The sequence below is a fragment of the Hibiscus syriacus genome, unplaced genomic scaffold, assembly GCF_006381635.1.
Source record: "Hibiscus syriacus cultivar Baekdansim isolate YM2019G1 unplaced genomic scaffold, ASM638163v2 tig00113722_pilon, whole genome shotgun sequence".
In the NCBI taxonomy this organism is placed as follows: domain Eukaryota; kingdom Viridiplantae; phylum Streptophyta; class Magnoliopsida; order Malvales; family Malvaceae; genus Hibiscus; species Hibiscus syriacus.
Genome location: NW_024063469.1, coordinates 433,279 through 451,670, shown reverse-complemented (window position 1 = coordinate 451,670; position 18,392 = coordinate 433,279). Strand labels below are relative to the sequence as shown.

General features: G+C 33.0%; 1 pseudogene; it reads left to right on the top strand.

Moving 5' to 3' along the window:
- The first annotated feature begins 14,649 nt into the window (after positions 1-14,649).
- Positions 14,650-15,406, top strand: LOC120187042 (annotated as a pseudogene).
- The last annotated feature ends 2,986 nt before the right edge of the window (positions 15,407-18,392 follow it).

Below are 18,392 nucleotides of genomic sequence, written 5' to 3'. Positions count from 1 at the left end.
TAATTCTTTGATATCCAATGAACTCTTGTTTTATGACTTGTCAATTGTGAAACCTTAAAAGCGGCAATATTTTCAAATCTTTTGATTAAACATTTTTCAAAACTATTGATATTTTCAGACTTTTGAAAATAAAAGAAGAAGAAAAACATTTTCAAATAAGATAATCTCTCTGGAGGCATATCTTAGAATTCAACAAATATCTCAGCGAAGCTCAGAATCGAAGCTGGGGCAAGAGAAAGTTAATTTTTGGACAAAATTTGATGGGACAAACAAATGGTCTCAGGTAAAGGTTTGCAAGAGTACACCATGGTGGAAATACGGACAAGTTGAATCAATGATAGACTGCTCTCGCGATCATTCTCCTTCTAGATCGAGAAAAGTATATACATACATACACATACATACATACATACATACATCCATGATACATAAAATTTGCATTAAACATTTATCATCATGTGTATTAAAGACATTTTTCTCCTCACTTGAGGACAAATTCAATAAAAGAAGATCAAATAAATTTCATCTTGACATCTATCATAACTTCCAAAATAGTTAGTCAAAATTGCATCATTCTGATCTTTTCAGGAAATTAGAGCTCGGAAATAACCAGGTGTTTTCAACCTGAAAGAACAATGCAATCCACATATTTGGCTTTCTGAAGTCAACAATCAGATCTTCTGAAGATGTTTCCTCAACATGCAGGAATCAATAGATAAACTTTGAGCTATTGAGATTATTTTCTTTTAAAAAAAATAAAGTGTCGTCTCACTTGAGATAGTTTTCTTAAAAACAAATTTTATTTTGTCTCGCTTGAGACAACTTTCTCTTTAAAACAAATTTCATCTCGCTTGGGACACTTTTCCCCAAATTTTGAGAATTTTAAAACAAATTGTGTTTCGCTTGAGACATTTTTCCTTTGAGATACAAATTTTGAATTTGATTCACTAAAAACAAAATTAATCTCACCTTAGATTGTTGTTTCTTTCAAAACAAATTTTGTCTCGCTTGAGACCTTTTCCCTTTGAGATCCAAATTTCGGATTTGTTTCACATTAAACAAAGTTGATCTCACTTGAAATCGTTTCTCAAAAACAAACTTTGTCTCGCTTGAGACAATTTCTCTAAAAACAAATTTTGTCTCATTTGAGACTATATCTTAAAGCAAATTTCGTCTCGCTTGAGACATCATTTTCTCTCATAATACAAATTTCAAGGTTGTTGTACTTAAAGCAAAATTAATATCACTTGATATTTTCAAAGCTGATTTGTCTCGCACGAGACATTTCCCCTCTTAACAAATCCTGAAATTGTTTCATTTGAAACAAAATAAACGCTTTTGAAAACACCTTTGAGATTATTTCCATATAAACAAAATCGACAATATTTGAATCTTTTAAAACGATTTTTTATCTCTTAAAGACAATTTCTTTTGAAAAAAATCTTTGGGTTTGTTTCTCTTGAAAAAAAAAATCTTTGAGTTTGTTCCTCTTGAAAAAATCTTTGAGTTTGCTCCTTTTGAATAAAAATCTTGGAGTTTGTTCCTTTTGAATAAAAATCTTTGAGTTGTTTCTTTTGAAAAATATCTTTGAGTCTATTTATTTTGAAACAAAGTTTTGTCTCTCTTGAGACAATTTCGTGAAAAATCTTTGAGTCTGAAACAAAGTTTTGTCTCTCTTGAGACAATTTTGTGAAAAAAATCTTTGAGATTGTTTCTTTTGAAAAAATCTTTGAGTTGGTTTCTTTGGAAATAAAATTTTGTCTCTCTTAAGATAATTTCTTTTGAAACAAAAATCTTTGAGTTTGTTTCTTTGGAAACAAAATTTTGTCTCTCTTAAGATAATTTCTTTTGGAAAAAAAAAAAAAAAATCTTTGAATCTGTTTCTCTTAAAATGAATTTTGTGTCTCTTGAGACAGTTTCTCTTGAAGTAAATCTTTGAATATGTTCATTTTGAAAATCTTTGAGTTTGTTTCTCTTAACAAAATCATCTTTGAGTCTATTTCTTTAAAAACAAATGTTGTCTCTCTTGAAACAGTTTCTAATGAAAAACTAACTTTTGAGATTGTTTCATTTAAAACAAATTTGGTCTCACTTAAGATGTAATCCATCTTTGAGTCTGTTTCTTTTAAAACAAAATTTTATCTCTTAACGACAATTTCTTTTGAAAAAATCTTTGAGTCTGTTTCTTTGGAAACAAAATTTTGTCTCTCGAGACAACTTCTTTTGAAACCACCCACATTTTAGATCGTTTCTATTAAAACAAATTTTGTTTCCCTTGAGGCAGTTTCTCTATAAATATAAAATCTTTGAGTTTGTTTCTTTGGGAACAAAATTCACCATCTTTGAGTCTGTTTCCTTTGAAACAAAACAAACATCTTTGAGATCATTTCCCTTTAAACGAATTTTGTCTCATTTGAGACAGTTTTCCTTTAAACAATCTTTGAGTCATTTCCTTTGAAACAAAATTTTGTCTCTTTTAAGAGACAGTTGCTTTTGAAACATATCATCTTTTGGGTGTTTCTTCTGAAACAAATCTTTAATTTGGTTTCTCTTGAAACCATAACTTTTAGATGGCCAGCCGTCCTCATCACGTAGGAACCGTGTTATCACCTTTAGATGACCAGACCTCTTCATTACGTATGAGCCGTGTCATACCCCGACCAGATCTCTTCATCACGTATGAGCCGTGTCACCCTAGATGACCAGCCGTCCTCATCACGTAGGAACCGTGTTATCACCTTTAGATGGCCAGAACTCTTCATCACGTATGAGCCGTGTCATTCTCCAGACCAGATCTCCTCACCACGTAGGAGCCGTGTCAACCATAGATAACCAGCCGTCCTCATCACGTAGGAACCGTGTTATCACCTTTAGATGGCCAGAACTCTTCATCACGTATGAGCAATGTCAACCCTCGACCAGATTTCCTCATCACGTAGGAACCATGTCACCCTTAGACGACCCGAACTCTTCATCACGTATGAGCAGTGGCGTCCCCAACAACCAACATTATCCAATTTATAGGAAAAAGAAAGAGAACCAGACAAAAACGTGTTGTATTGTCGTCTTTGCCCTATTCTTGTTAACACAAGAATGTGCAAAGAGGGGCAGCTGTAGACACCCGTTTTTGTCCGGGTCTTTTTTGTATATTATTATTATCGTTATTTTAATTATTATTATTAGTGTTATTATTATTATTTTATTTACATATTACATTCTGTTTCCAGGCCCAGTACAAAGATTCCGGAGCCCAACACCAAAGCCCATCATATGATAACCCAACAAAATTAGGGTTTCAAAACCCTAAATCATCATCAGCCGCCGCCGCTCAGCCGTTTGGCCTTCCAGCTCCAGCCGCCGCTTGACGTTCCAGCCTCTCAGCCGAGTGAGTGCCGCCGACGATCCCAAGCCACCGCCGTTGTCATCCAGCTTCCAAACAGTAACTGAACGTCATCCACAGTGCCCAAATCAGTCAAAAAATATACCAAATCTGAAAACCCATTAAAATAATCCTAAATTCCTAAATATTCGGCTGTCCTAAATCCCTAAATATTCGGCTTTTGGTACTAACCCGAGCCTAGGAACATCATTCCTATCAAATAGAGATGATGATTCTCAGCGAAGGACCATAAAAAACAGACATGCAATGACAGAAGGGGACGATGGAGGGGGTTCAAAGAAAAGAAAAATGAGATAGGGGGAGTTTTTTTTCGGAACCAAAAAGAAAATATAAAGAAAACAGAGAGAAAAAGGGAGAAGAGAAAAGCTTACCGAGGAGGGAGGTTCGGCGAAGGCATGCAAGGAGTTCAAAGGTCACCGTGTCTTGTTGTTTCGAGAGGTAAATCGGTAGATTTAGGAGACTGGGGTAGTGTTTAAGCAAAGTGGAGTGGGGTTTTGAGTAGTAGGGGTTGAGATGTTTCTTTTGAGGGTTGTTGGGCATCTCCGGCCGCCGTGCGCCGCCGTCGTCGCCGCCGTGAGCGCCACCGGCGACGGCGTTACTTCTTTTCTTTTATGTGGGAGTTGAGAGAGTTCTGAAACTCTCTCTCTCCCTCTGTTTTATTAATTAAAACCAAATGAGAGAGGGGAAGCAGAGAAAGCCCGATTTTGGGCTTATAATATTCAACCAAAACGGCGCCGTTTCAGCAAGGGACCTTCAGCGTGTTTTCATCTTATGGGGTAACTACGGTTTAGGTCCCTCCTCGTATGTAATCTGTTATTTTGGTCATTAATAAAAATTATGATATTTTACTTTGGACATTTATCTTTCGATATTTATGATTTAGCCACTGAGTTCATGAATTATAATATTTTCTTTGATGTTCGAATTTGGTCATATTATTTTCCGCATGCTTCATTTTGATCACTGTTTAATATTTATTGTATTTAGGGCTAATTGTTATTTTCCCTTGCATGTTTTTATTTCATTTATTTTAGTCCCATATGTCTGTAATCCTATATATATTTAAGTATTTAGAGTTTTGACTGATGATTTTGTGTAGTATTCATTTTAGTCCTTACTCTTTTATATTACTACTTTCGTGAATATTTGAATCTGATCTCGTATTGTGTAATTATTTTATTTTAATCACTGAATATAACTTTGAATTTTTGAATTTTTGGCTTCAAGTTCTAATTGCTTGTATTTTAGTCATTTTCTGTTCTTTAATATATTTGTTTTAATGTCTATTTTATTTTCTTTTGTTTTGGGCATCTATGTTTCCTTGTTTATATTTTAGTCCTACTAATGTATGTTATGTCATTTTTGTGGGTATTTGACTTTGGTCCCAAGGTTTGTAATAGTTTCATTTTAGCCCCTGATTTTATATGTTAGGTATTTTGGTTGAGTTTCGAATTTATCTCTGACATTTATAAATATTATATTTTAGTCACTGATATTAGGTGTTGTGTACTTTCTCTGATATTCAAATTTGGCTATGATAGTTTTAAATCTATTATTTTAGTCATTATTTTACTTTTGGTTTAATTATGATTCGGCCTTCATGTTTTTGGTTATTGCAGTTTAGTCCTAGATGTTGTTTATGGTTTATTTTCATTTCTAGTGCTTGTGAATGTTTAATATTTTGATTTTGGCTCTGTTTTTTTATTTACCGATTAATCCCTTCATATTTCTATTTATTTCATTATAGTCCTTTGAAATTCATGTTTGTACTATTTTTGGTCCTTTGAGTTTATATGTTGTTATTTTGGGTTTTTTGTAATTCAAAGTACTTTTTTTGTCATTATAGTTTGGTTTGTAATATTAATTTTTTTATTTATTTTAATCCCCTATGTATGTAGATTTTTCATGTTATGTATTTATTTGTACCATATGTAATTAAATATGTTTAATTTTATTTGTTGTAAATATTTATTTCACATATTTCTATTTCTATTTATTTCCATTTTTCTTTATTTAAATATTGTCCAAATACTTTTAAGAACACGTATGCGTAGAATGAGCGTGGAAAGTATCACTTGGTCGAAGTGGTGCGATCCGATACGGCATTTTAACGACATAGTAACTTAAAAATAAGTTGAGTATATTTTGCTAATTAATTTGTTCAAACGATGCAATGTGTGTTATTTTAAGTGACAATTTACTTTATTTTATGTGAATGTAAATTTCAAAATTTTTAATTTGTATTCAATTCACGTTTTTTAGTTAATCAATTTATCCGTATGTAAACATTGTTTTTAGTTATATTCGATTTGTATTTTTAACATAATCAATGGTAGAAAATTCTTTTACGAATGAGAAATGGTTGAAATAGCTTTCCCGACGGAGGATTGCAAATTTCAAGATTTCTGATTAAGTTAAAGGATTTTCTTTATTTAACTCGAAGCAAATTAATTAAATTTCAATAAATGGATCGTAATTTAACTTTATATTCGATTTATAATTTCCATCATCACGACGATATGTAAGCGATACAGTACCAATTTTGGGCGCTGTGGGGGTGCTAATCCTTCCCCATACGTAACCGACTCCCGGACCCATCAAATCGATTTTCTGGTAAACGTAGACCCCTTTTGTCTTTAAAAATGATTTTCCTTAAAATTGTTTTGAAAGACGGTTTTAGGTATTCGACCTACCTAACTCGAAGGTCGATGGCGACTCTATTCAATTTAATCCAAGTTAATCCAAAATACTCAATTTTTCAAAATAAAAGTCATAATTGTTTTTAAAAATAATATTTAATTGTTTTACAAAAAAATGGTTATGACAGTTTCTAAAAATATTTTAAAGACTATATATTATATATTTGTTTTCAAAAACAATTTACAAACTATATAATATACATATATAGATATAGATATATATCTTTAAAAAAGATATATGAACGAAAATGAGTGTCTACATGAGTAAAATCTAAGTTTTAACCAGGAGGAGTAAATTAAGTTTATTTGATATGAATGTATATTTCTTTTTATTATTTATAAATCGATTAAGTTAATTGAAAAATATGTCATCTTAATGAAGAAAGAGATATTATTTGAAACCATTTATTGTGTTCGATATCAATTAATTATAATATTGTATATTATTAACACTAGAAGAATATAAAAAAATCATTGAAGCATATATGGTCCTAATTTCTGAGTAGCAAAAGCAACACGAGCAAGTGGAAAAGATGAAGCTGATTTTCGCGAAAGTTGTTATTGGTTAACAGTCATCGAGATTACAGTTACATCACAGAGATTTAGACAGCTATATTTAATTTCAACTAATTTAACTTCATCATGCGAACCATAAATATAGCCTTTCACGATTCTTCTTCATGATCAAGCTATAGTCTACTCCATGTGTGGAGCTGAGAAAATACCTTCTTTTCAGGGTAAATATATATGATAAAAAATATCTCCTGCTTATTACAATTATTAATATATTTCATATGTATTTACCCACAGCCACGAGATTGATAATAAAATATAGGGGCTGTTTAATCGGTTAACTGACTGAATCAAATTATTCTAAATACATTAATTTTTTAAAAAAATTATTCGAATCGAACTAAGTTCAGTTAATTGATCGATTAATAGAAATTTATAATTAATATATAAATAATATATATTAAATATTTGTGGTTTATTTAGTTAATTAAATAGGTAAAGGTTGCCAATTATCAAACTCCGCCAAGTAATTGTCAACCAACCAAAATCCTAGCTACCCTCTCTTCAAAGCTTGCCCAATACCTCCTCTTTCTTCCCCCCCCCCCCACCCCTCAAGTTTGGTTTGAGAATTACTTTCAACAACACCAATTTGGTTAATTGGTGCATGCTATATGTACTCTCCATTAACTCTCTTAAATTTAAAGTTAATTTTATTCATATAATTAAACAGATTCGATTTAAATGAAGTTTAATTTGAGATAAGATTAGTTTAAATTAATTTTATTTATTTTTAAGGTGAGTTTTCTATTATTTGCGATGCACTTTAAAGTGCCATAAACGTAAGGAAAATGAATGGTAGGAATAGGGAGTACATCAAAAAGAAATGCATAAACCACCCACCCTTCTCAAAAAATAAATATATTTTAAAGACTTAAAGTATAATAAATATCATTATATGGGTGTTTTTATTTTTCCATTATTAAATTAAACCGGTATTTCTACAAAGAAATATAATAATAATAGTAATAGAGTAGAGTATATAAATATGAGGATGACCAAGTTGTACTTGTAATTATGCTTGTTTCATGCACAATCGTACCCATGGTTAGGACTAAATGATTAAACAAGTTTTTAGAGATCCCGAGCATAGCACGTATCTTGCACGAACAAAGCAACATGAAATCGTTAATATCTTGGTTAACATATTTTTATAAAGTAGCGTTTTTTACCAAGTTGAGATGTAAAGTATCACGTGGGGGAAGAAAAACGAAAAAGGGAAGTACGGTTTGGGAGCAGCGACCAGCCACCTCGGATACACGAGGGTCGTTGCCCTAAATGACAAAACTTAAACCCTACTAGATGCCCAATCATGCTGACATGGCAGAGCCTTTTCATCCCAAAGTTAAAGTTCCCTTGAGATTTTCGTACTTTGATTATTGGTGTCATTTACTTATTTCAAAAGAAAAATAATGATTAGGTGACGTAACGATGATGCAGTGGGGAGGAACCTGACTCGGTGCTGACACGACCGAGTAAAATAATAAGCTATAAAGTAGAGAAAAAGGAAAATGGGTTCCGTTTGTCTGTGCCTGAAAGGTCGTTACGAAGAAACAAAAGACGAGAAGAACGAATTCCAAGGCCAGCATAAGTCCCTTCGAGATTTTAGGGCTCCTTTTCAAGCATTTCCTTGTTTGGTAGCATGTCCTTGTTTTCTACCAAACCATTTCTCTGCCCTTTTTCCCTTTATTGAACCTTAATATTTACCACACTATATAGTATATACTTCAATTTTAAATAGTATATACTTTAATATTTAATTATTATTAATACATATATGTTCATTTTAAAATTATTTTCAAATTTATCACCGATCACATGTAGTCTTACAGACAATGTTAGAAAAATATAATAATAAAATTGTGGATGAAATGGCTTCAATCATTTTCCAATCAAATCACTTTTTCGATCACACTTGATTGTAAAAGTCCAACACTCATGTCATGAAATCATATGTTGGACAGTCCATTAAATCATAATATTTTTTTAATTTAATATTTGTCCAACTTGACGATGAAAACTATCCATCAATTTTGTCCAATAAAAAAATACCCCCATAAAGAGAATGTAATCCCTGTTGATATGGGATCATCGCTGTACCTATGGTCAATATTTTACAGGTCTACCAGGACATTGCAACAGCATTTAAGTGAAAAACTTGCATCAAACAAACTCTGTTCACTTGAAAATTGTTGCGAAACTAATCAATCGGCGATTACGAATGGACCAAAACCACCGGACATGGTTTGTCTCTTTACGAAGGTGGTCCATCGATCAAAAAGCTCGTTACCGCACGTCTGACTATGACCATTGTCGAAAACGCCAAGGCCCCCCCTTCCATCAGTTTCCACCTAATTAATTAGACTTATATGCGCATTATGGATACAGTTCGAAGATGAACCCTAAAGGCTAAAAAGCTTTTTCTCCTTTATGTGTCGTTTCGAATTGTCTCCGGCATGGATCTAAGTAGCAGTCTGTTATTGGAATAGAGTTTGTTATATGTCCGAAATTATTATTATGCAATGCAATCGAAACTTAAATCTCTGGTCTCCGGCATCAGTTTAAATGAGGAGTTAGTTGCATGAGATGGAAAGGACAAGGTCAAGATTTGGTTTGGAGGGATAAGTTAATTAAAAAAAAAGGTAGACAAGACACAGTTTCAGAAGTTCATTGATCAATTCGGCAAAATTTATTGCAAATAGTGGACGGCTGTGCGTTTTGTGTGGCAATGTACAAGAAGATGATGACCAATTTGGCCTGAATGATAACTTATTTAAAGGAAACAAATAACCAGTCTTTGTCTGGACTAGTGTTTCAGATTTATTCTAACAATTTACCCACTTTTAAGATCAATAACTAAGAATTTCACCTGCAAAACTCACTTACCCAAGAATAGTGCAGAATAAGCCAATCGTGACCTTTTACTTCTGGGCCGCTCAACCAATTTGTTTCTCCCCCCCCCCCCATCGTGCAGAGTATTGTGAATGAAGCTTCTTCAAAAAGAGTTAAATGTGATGGTGACCCAACCCGTTAAATTCTAAACATGAATCTGTCATCTTCCCAGAAAACTTAACTTTGATGTCCAATCCCCGCTTAAAATGGTGTGTCTGTCTCTACTTCTGAATCTACAGGTCAGTATAAGTTTATAAATTTCTTCCCCCAATCTTTAAAATAGCAAGCGAAAATACATGAAAAATTAATCCGGGAGATATCGATGGACAATCTAAATTATTTAACATTAACGATTCAATTAATTAATCTATATTTACCAATTAATTGTTACAATTTAGGATTACAAATTATTTTGAACACCCACGACCGGAAGAGATGTGCAACGGAAAAGTGGGGGCAACTATATCTCTACGCTACCTTCCAAATAGGGATAAACTTAGATGGGTAGATCAAGCGGTCGACTCCTCTAAAAATTTAAAATTATCATATATTTTAAAAAATTTATATAATCTTTTATTAAAAGTTTATTTTTGTCTCATAGAATTTTATAACTTCAAGTTCACCTCTTAAAATTTTATAAATTTGCTCCTAATATAGAATTATGCGTCCATCTATGCTTTTAAAGACATGAGGGCAAGTTATCAAAGCGAAGTTAAAAAAATTGCTCTCACGTTATCTAAAATATAATAAATTATTAAATTTATCATTTTCCTTTCATATGTATGTATTGTTATTCACCTTTTATAATGATTGTAATATTTTAACCATTGAACCGTAAACTTTTATTATTTTGATGATATGACACGTTAATCAAATGAGTTAATTCTTTATTTTACTTTAAAATTTGGATACAATATTAATTTGATCTTAAATTTTAAATAAAATATCATTTTGACTCTTAAATTTTAAATAAAATATAATTTGACTTCTAAATTTGATCAATATGTTCTATCGTCGATCATCGTTCATGACGAGAGAAAAGAATGAGATAAAGATTAAAAATAATTTCATCAGATTGAATTTAGATTTTAGATAGTAATTCATTTTTTGGTTCTCGAAAATGTTAGGGATGTTAATAATAATAATAATATATCCAATGATGCTAGATTTGCTAATAAGGATGTGCTTCTTATTGTTACTCTTATTGACAATAATCCCAATTGATCCATATTTTCCTTCTTTTAGCTTTGCAAAGGTAAACTGAAGGTGGGGTCTCCTCTTTCCACGATCATCAACACGAAAATTTAATTTAAAACGTCAAAAATCTTAAAATAGATATGACGTTAAGAGTAATCTGCCAAGAAATGTTGAACAAAGTCTGGGGTACGTACGTTTAGAGTTATGGGGTCACCTGTCGATAACCAAAAGCACACATAGTCTCGCAAGATCTAACCTCCTCCATCATCATTATGAAGTGCAAAATAGGCAAAAATCTTCACACAATCTCGATAATATATCTGCTTCATTGACAATTCTGTGTTTAAATACAAACTTGATATTACGGTACCCTCTTTAGCTTCTAGGGTCCATTGGCTATAAACAACCTCAACTTTTGTATTGATTTAAAATTCATTTTTACTAATCAAATTGTTTGTTTTTTTTTTTTTGCAAAATAAAAATATTTTTTCACAGAAATAAAAGCTACGCTGATGCATGTAGAAAAACAACATGAAATTAAGAAAAAAATGTGTGTCAAAAAGAAAAGATCTTAGCGTATAAGACATGACAAACAAGTCTCCAATACTGTCATTTTTGTGTGCGTGCGAATTTTAATTACTATTAAATTGGTTAGGGTCAAGAAGAAGAAATGAAATGCATGTTCAAGATTCACCGGTGGATATGAGTCACTGTCCGTCTGTCCCCCAGTGTCTTAACTCCTACATGATTGAAATTTCATTGATGGATGGGCAGCTTTTTGAACTTTTCATTAATATGAATAACGACATTAGATTACAGTTTTAGAAGCTATGGTAGTGGTACCTGGATTCCAATCCAATAATTTCAACACAAGTTTAAAGAATGGGCTCAATCACACAAAAACAAGCGAAAAAAAACCCTTTCAAACTCCGGGGACTGCATTAGATACTTACGTGCTTCCTTTGAAACACACTAAAGTTTTTGCCTTTATTTGCATGCTTTTATATCAACCTAGGTATGTATTCACTTGTTTTACTTCATTCACACTGGTTGTTTTTCAATTCTCATCCCCGATACCTAAATTTAAGAGCTGAAATTAATTCAGCCTTGGAACTCTTTTATGGTATACCAAACTGATATAGTTGAACTTGGGCTTGCACACCCTTTTCTTGTCACTTTCAACCGACAATAATGCATGCGTTGGGTGAAAAGTGAGATTGAAATGAGATCAGAAGCCTAGAATTTAGTGGGGGATGATGATGATGGAATCAACACAGTTTGACCAACTGTCATAAATGCTTCTTTCTTTTCTTAATTCTTGTACGTACGCCATCAACATGCAATGTAAGCTTACCTTACGCTTCAAATTCAACCATTTTAGATATTGGAGAAGGAGATGAACTTTTTTTAATGCATCCATTCATTCAAACAAGTCCATTGAAGAATAGCATAGGCTCACATGAATTGGGCTAAGGCCTAAAAAACAATGACCCACGTACTTGAGTATCGCAAAACCTTCACACAAACAAAGAGAAAAACCAAGCACCGTCGGTCGAAAATAGAGAAGACACAAAATCACCACGGGAAAATCAATTGACGTAAACAGATATGAGAACTTGGTAATCTGATCCGACACAATTCCTTAGTCGGAGATGACTTTTCAGTACTAAAGGCAAGTATATATACCCAATTTTAGAGTGGATTCGAGAAAGGTGAAACACCCTTAACCATATGAAGTGAGTAGATATCAAATATTGAATCCTATTTCTTAAGTTACAATTAGAACCACCAAAAATCTCTCATTTATTGGTGCTCATCCCTAGCCATGTGATTGCAAAGGGTGAATTTGAATATTAACCTAGTTTCAATAATTATCATATGTATATATATTGGAATGAAATTCATCTATTAATAATTAGGATAAAATACATGAACGATCCTAATTATAGGGTGTTGTTTTATTGAGTCATCTGACTATTAAAAAATATAGAATGATCATTCGACTATAGGGTATTGTTTTGTTGAGTCTCCCGACTATTAAAAGTTATAAAATAGTCACTCAACTATTCATATTTCATATGTTCCAAACTAGTCCGTTTCTATTAAAACAATTGACGACAATATGGGATGGACATTAACATACCGACTGAGATATGATAGTCATTTGAGATTCTGATATCAGATTTTATCATATTACAATTAACATATTAATACCCACCTTAAAACGTCATCAATTTTTAACATAAAATAACGAGTTTGAAGCATATGAATAGTCGAATAATTATTTTGTAATTTTTAAAGTCCAGAAACTTAACAAAACAATATCTTATAATCGAATAACAATTTTATAATTAGGCCTGTAAACGAAACCGAACGCACACGAACGAAGGTATGTTCATATTCGTTTATTTAATAAATAAACGAATAAATTTTTTTTGTTCATGTTCGTTCATTTAATAAATAAACGAACATAAAACGAACACGAACATAAACGAACAGAAATATAAATGAACACAAACATAAACGAACATAAACATAAACGAACATAAACGTTGGAGACCCTACCTTCCATTGTTCTTTCATGAAAAATAGTCGACAATGCAAATCAACCAAATCTACATTGATAAATAGCGTAAGAGCTGATTAGCAGTGTTGAAATGTTTGAAGATATCAAATATTTCGATCGATCTTTTAAAGATAATAAATGATTCACACGACTTTAATTTAACGCTATAACATTTATCTTAGTGGTCCATGATTACATATGAACAATCATTTTCCGCTATTACACTCTTTTTCAGAAATTGCATAGAAACCTTTGTTTTGTTTTCTGGAAAATCCTATATATTTTTCTCTTTACTGATGCTCATATACTTCCGATTGTTACCTTTATCTTTCCATCTATTTCTAGAAAGAAGTAGAATGTTTTCTTGAGTTTTAGATGTGAAGATACCTGCAATAACTTTACATATCAACTATTAAGCCAAATACAACAAAGAAAGAGATGAAAATAGACTTGTAAAACTTCATATTGCACTATAATATAACTTGTTTTGAAGCTTTCAGCGATCGCCTCCACTCTCCAGTGAACATTATGGTTTGGGAAAAAAAGGGGGAAAATGAATATAGGTGCGAGGTGCCTCACGGGTTAACATATTGGATTTAATCTCCAAATAAAATTGGGTTAATTATGGAGTTGGTCATCAGAATATCAGATTAATTAATATTTTTAATATACTTACAAATTGGTCACCAAAATTGATTTAAGAAGATTGGGTTAAACATAAATGAATGAACATAAACGAACATAACCGAACGAACGTAAACGAACATAACCGAACGTTCACGAACGTAAATGAACGAACGAGACCTATGTTCATGTTCGTTCATTTAATTAAACGAATAAAAATATTGTTCATGTTCGTTCATTTAATAAATAAACTCACATAAACGAACTTCCCGCCGCACGATTCATGAACGGTTCGCTGAACGTTCAATTCATTTATAGAACTATTTATAATTTTAAGTGACTCAATAAAATAGTAGTCGGAGATTATTTGTGTTATTTATCCTAATAATTATGTTTCTGGGTTTCTAGAAGAAGACATTTATTTCCAACGATTTTGTCCCATATACAGACATTGAATGGAGAATATTGAATACTAATGGAGTAGTTGAGTTTAGTTGGTGATGTAAACATCCATTTAAAAAAAAAAGAACAGGTTAATAAAGCAAAAGTTTTAGTTTTAGATCAAATCAAGATTTCAATTTTCATATGATAAATGATTCTAATTAAAGTTTATGATATATGACATATTATTTTATAATAATTCTAAATTATTTAAGACCCTTACAAGTGAATGTACGAGTCATGAGACCTTGCCATTTTAACTGTAAACTGCCTGTTCCGAGTTGACCCTCCGCTCCCGCGACTACCTACCCCCATATACGCCGCCGCCGCCGCCACCGCCACCACCAATGAGCTCGAAGAAGACAGTAGCACCATCATCCCCACATTTTCTTCAGCCCCTAATAACCATAGACGCCTCCGTTTCACTCTTCCTCCACAAGCTCTTCAAACCTATCCTCCCGACTTTCCTCTTGCTCCTCCTCGAATACTCCGCCGATTTCCAGCTTACCTTCCCAGTTTCCATCGCTCTCTTTCTAGCTTCCCCTTCCTTTTCCTCTTTAGCCGTCCCTCTCATCCTCGGTCACCTCCTGGATCGCGCTTTGATGGGCTGCAGCAAACCGATATTTCCCCGAACCCGTCCTTATTACAACCCAAACATGTCCACCGCGGTTGACGCCGCCAACTCTTTCCCAAGTGGCCACGCTTCGCGGGTTCTATTTTTAGCTACTCTCTTCCACCTTATTTTTCAACACAACGAGGAACACGTTTCGGATCTTATTCAACGCTGGATTCGAATTGAACCCGGTTTCGTTCTATTAGGCTTATGGGTTTGGGCTATAACGACTGCTACTTCAAGGGAGGCATTTCCTTCTCGACGTTTTGACGGGGGCGTTTGTTGGGGCGCTTGAAGGGATTGTTGCGTTTCGGTATTTGAGGTTCTAGGAAGCGTTCTCGGAGGTATGGGGTCGCTTCTTGTTGCTAAAGTTTGTACTTTTTACACGAGGGGAGTGGATTATTTGCTTTATGGTAACTGGTGTCAAAATTGTTGATAATTTGAATTGCAGTTGTGTATCTTAAGCTAATCATCTATTACTCTATGGATTGCTTTCAAAATTTGGCTTTCGTGTACAATTTCTAAGCTTGAGAAATGTTTGCATACGTCTCTTTTACCTCTTCAAGCTTTACATTGTGCATGGTTATATTCGTCGAACAGCTATGCAAATGAGTTTTGGCATCCATTTCTTTTTTGGATAATTTTGATTTCCATTACCCAAAAGCAGTGAAAACTGCTGCAAACAACAGAGTATATAAAAGTACTCACAGCCCTCCGAGAAGAGTTTTAAATAGCGTTTACGATCACATTTTCGGTCATATTTTCGATCGTACGGTTACGGACATAACAGATGTCATTACAGTCATTACGGATATCGCGATCGTGAATTTTTTTAAATGTTGCACAACTTACCCTAAAATGACTAAAATAAATATAATTAAAATAAAATTATAAAATTTAAATTGCATAAATTTAGATTACTAAAATTAAGACTAAATTAATATAAAAATTAAAGTTTACATTTTAAACTAAAGATTAAATTATAAATTCTAAAAGTGAGAGGGAACTCAAATTAATACATCCTTTAAAATTATATTTTAAAAATTATTAAAAAATAAATAAATCTCTCTTTCCTCGACCTTTCTTCCTCCCTTCCCCGATCTTTCTGGTTCTGCCTACCCCTTCCTCCTTCCCCTATCATTGTCTGAAATAAAAATAGTTATTCCTCCTCCCTTTCCTTCTTCCCCCATTCATTGTATGAAAAAAAATTGCACACGGTTGTTGTGTCCCGTTATCGGCGCAATCATCCATTTCCCGTTAAATTGCGGGCTCAATCGACCGAGATTGGTGTGAATCCGTGACCCACCGCAAAAACTATGAAAATCAATTTCGAACGGTGGCGCGACCGCAATATCATGGTCGCTAATACGTTTTCATAACACTATTTGATACCCTGACCCCAAGCAACAAACAACTAGGAGTTTACAGAGTCAAACCTATTAATACATTTCCTGCAAAAGTGAATACTAACAACCTCCTTAATCGATGCCAAAATATCATCAGTAGAATGGGAACAACCCTTAAAGATCTTGCAGCTTCGTTTGGTCCATATACGATACAAATGAGCAAGAGAAGAACAGATGTTCCCTTGTCTCATATTGACCATAGAAAACACAACAACTACCCACAATAATATCCCAACGCACCAACTGGTCTTTTGTAGAGAGCTCCCCAAAACAGCACGCCAAGTAATGATGGCATGTTTAGGAACTTGAATGAGAAACCACACCAGCTTATGTCAACCAACAACAATATCTTTAACACGAATCTCAGACCAAATCCAATAAATAATAACTAATCTCTGGTCTATCACAGAGCCAAGTAAAGTGTTAGAAATAGAAGCTGCAAAACGAATTCGTTAGCACTGATTGGAAATAAATAAAAAATAAAATGGTAAATTCGAATTAATTGTTTTGTGGTATAAACCATTGCCTTACAAACAAATTTCGCGTCATTGTGTTTTATCACTGCTATAGGCGGTTCTCCCCCAAGGTTAGCACGACTCTCTAAAGTTCACATCTTTCTAGGCTTTAACCTTATGCTTTTGGCAACCTCGTCTCTTGGACTTATTAAACCTGGACCCTGAGGTAGACCTAGATTCAACTAGATTAGCCTTAAAAGAAAGATTACTAGAAGAAGTCAACTTATCCTTAAGTCGGTTGGCTTCTTTTATCTTCATGTGACTCACTAGCTCTTCAATAGTGAACACTCTCTTCTTGTGCTTCAGAGAGTTCAGGTAGTCGGATCAGGACTTGGACAGTTTTTCAATAAGGACATTTGCTTGCAAGAATTCGCACATCTTCATGCCCTCGGATAGGATGTCGGAAAGAAGCTTCTCATAGTCATGGACTTGATCCATGATCAACTTATCATCGGACATATGGAACTTGAGCCATTCATCCATTCACCCACCACATACTTTTTTATCCCAACATCATCAACTCCATACTTCTTTTCTAGCTTGTCCCATATCGCTTTAGCACTTTTCTCCTTAAGAAACGTGTCAAAGAGTTTATTCAACATGCGACTTAGGAGAAAACCACGAGCTGTCTTAGTATCCTTCTCATATTTCTCCAATGACGCTTGGGAGGGAACATCAGCAGCAACGAATAGAAGAACCTTACTAGAAGGAGTAGGAGTTGAGTCACCTCCGACAACATTAAATGCAACGTCTAAGGATGAAGTGGGTTGGGGCACCGACTTTAGCAATACGTGGTCAAGGTTATGTTGTTTGAATAAAATGATTATCCTCTAGGACCATCTCTAATAATTAGTCTCGTCAAGAGCATCAAGCTTGAATAAGTCAAGAACGAGGTTAGCCATGATGTTCGACATTTTACAGTTTATAAATTATTTTCTAAATTGCTGAAAATAGAAACTGCAAAAGGAAATCTGATAATTACTCTTTTAATAAGTCAATTTAGAAAGATATTTGTTATCTTTTTAATTTTGAATATTAAAAGATAATTATATATTTTTGTTATTTTAAATTAAAATAATATATGTTTAAGTTTGAATAGTAAAAGGAGTTTACCTTTTGACTATTGCAAATTAAATATATTATTTAATTTTGAATATTAATAGGATAATTAACCTTTGAATATGTCAACTTAAAAATGTATTTGTTACCTTTTTAACTTTGAATATTAAAGATAATTATATACTTTTGTATATTTCAAATAAAAATATTACATATTTAAGTTTGAATGGTAAAAGGAGTTTTATCTTTTGAATATTTTAAATTAAAAGATATTGTTATCTGTTTAATGTTGAATATTAAAATATATTTAGTTCGATTAAGAAAATCCCCTATAAATAGTGAGCAAACCTGTTAGGTTTTTCATATCTCAAAATATCTCACAACTTAGTTTTTCAAGAACTTCTCTTATC